We start from the raw sequence: 2,556 nt of genomic DNA, 5'->3' as shown, positions 1-2,556 counted from the left end.
ACGGTTGTGCAATGTCATAAATGAACATATATAATGGGAAAGAATGCAGGCAAGAGCTATATATTGGTTATTCAAAAGAAACTGCAAATAAAAGCAGAACGATACAAATTGTGCAATAAGCAAGGTACGGGACTTTTGACATGTCCCCCTTCCAGGGGTAAGTTTGCGGTGTGGTATGTAAAACAGGTATACTGCTCGTAACAGAGACCACCTGGACACTCGACGCAGTTTTCTGCTTCCCTGGCTGTTGCATCGTGTATTCGGCGCGAATGCCGGACAGGGCTTCTGGAGAACAGAGTCCTGAAAGTAAAAGGAAGAAAAAGAAAAAAAGGAATGACACAAACGGGAGCCCCTAGTGCGGTCTAGCCGCATTCTGGGCATGCCGTGGTCTTGGCCCGTCCCCTATGCCCATGGTGCTTCAGAGCGCAATTACGTGCGCGTAGTACTGGCTTCACGAGTTCGCGAGGGCTGGGGTTGGGGCTGCATTACTACGCTTGTTCGGAACGTGCCAGGCGGTCTTGCTGTAGGTTACTCCGGGCGCGCTTGACAGTGTCCGATTGTTTATTGGCCGGACTAGAGAATTGCCTTAAGAGGCTGTTCTGCACTTCTGCCGCAAGGGCGGCTGTAGGCTCCTCCGTTCGGAGGGAGCGTTCGGTGTTTCCATTGACCGTGATTACGCCTCGAGGGCCTGGCATCTTGAGTTTGAGGTACGCGTAGTGTGGCACCGCATTGAATGTTGCGAATGCGGTTCGTCCGAGCAGTGCGTGATAGCCGCTGTGGAACGGGGCTATGTCAAAGATTAACTCCTCACTCCGGAAGTTATCCGGGGATCCGAAGACCACTTCAAGTGTAACGGAGCCTGTGTAGTTGGCCTCTACACCTGGAATGACGCCTTTAAAGGTCGTCTTTGTGGGTTTGATCCTTGACGGGTCTATGCCCATTTTGCACACTGTATCATGATAAATCAGGTTCAGGCTGCTGCCGCCGGTCATCAGGACTCTGGAGAGGTGAAATCCGTCAATAATTGGGTCAAGAACCAATGCGGCGAAACCGCCGTGACGGATGCTAGTGGGGTGGTCCCTTCGATCGAAGGTGATCGGGCAGGAAGACCATGGGTTGAACTTCGGGGCGACTGGCTCCATCGCGTATACGTCCCTTAGTGCGCGCTTCCGCTCCCTTTTGGGTATGTTGGTTGCGTATATCATGTTCACCGTCCACACTTGTGTGGGAAAGCCCTTCTGTCCTCTATTGTTCGGCGGCCAGGGCTCTTCCTTGTCACCGCTATGTAGCCCCTTGTCGTTGTTTTCGACGCTTAGCTTGCCTGCTTGCTTGAACACCCAACAATCCCTGTTGGTGTGGTTGGCTGGTTTTTCGGGGTGCCATATATCTGGCACAAGCGATCGAGTATTCGGTCCAAGTTGGACGGGCCCTGGGTATCTTGATCGTCTCCGGCACCGTCGTCCATACCGTCATGTCTTCGGAGTCGAGCATGTCGGTTAAATCATCAACAGTGGCTACAAAGTGGGTGGTGGGTGGGCGTTGAATTTCTTCGTCATCCGAATCCCAACCTTCCTGACCATAGTTCGGCCAGGGCTCCCCTGACAAAGAGAGAGACTTTAATGAGTTCAGAATATCGCCAAAGGGCGAGTGCTGAAAGATGTCTGTGGCGGTGAACTCCATAACCGGCGCCCAGTCGGATTCGACTGGTAGAGGCGCGGGAGGTTCGGAGTCTAGAAAGGAGTCCGGCACCTGGGAGTCACGAGCTTCGCAAAGTACAGGGATGGTGTTCGGCTCAATCACCGTGGAGATTTTAGCCCCCGAGGCGGTGTCCAACCAACCGTCCTCGATCGGCGAAACCGGCTCCGGATTAAGGATCGGAGCGGGCACTGGTGCGGCCTCCAGGGCACTGTTCGGTGGCTGAGCTAGATCGTACCCATCGAGACAGTGTGGCACGCTCAGCTGTGGCTCGAATCCGTCGAAGATCAAGTCTCCGCGGACATCGGCCGTATAGTTCAAGCTTCCAAATCTGACCTGATGGCCATGGGCGTAGCTTTCGATCTGTTCCAGATGGCCTAGCGAATTGGCCCGCAGTGCAAAGCCGCAGAATACAAAGATCTGTCCGGGGAGAAAAGTCTCACCGTGGACTGCGTCGTTGCTGATGATTGAAGGAGCCATCGGGCCTATAGGTGACGACACAGAGGAACTCTCAATGAAAGCACCAATGTCGGTGTCAAAACCGGCGGATCTCGGGTAGGGGGTCCCGAAATGTGCGTCTAGGCGGATGGTAACAGGAGACAAGGGACACGATGTTTTTACCCATGTTCGGGCCCTCTCAATGGAGGTAATACCCTACTCCTGCTTGATTAATATTGATGATATGGGTAGTACAAGAGTAGATCTACCACGAGATCAGAGAGGCTAAACCCTAGAAGCTAGCCTATGGTATGATTGTTGTTCGTCCTACGGACTAAAACCCTCCGGTTTATATAGACACCGGATAGGGTTAGGGTTACATAGAGTCGGTTACAATGGTCGGAAATCTACATATCTTTATTG

This window comes from Triticum aestivum, chromosome 7B (assembly GCF_018294505.1).
Source record: "Triticum aestivum cultivar Chinese Spring chromosome 7B, IWGSC CS RefSeq v2.1, whole genome shotgun sequence".
Taxonomy (NCBI): domain Eukaryota; kingdom Viridiplantae; phylum Streptophyta; class Magnoliopsida; order Poales; family Poaceae; genus Triticum; species Triticum aestivum.
The sequence above is the reverse complement of the archived record's forward strand: the minus strand, read 5'-3'. Positions refer to the sequence as shown.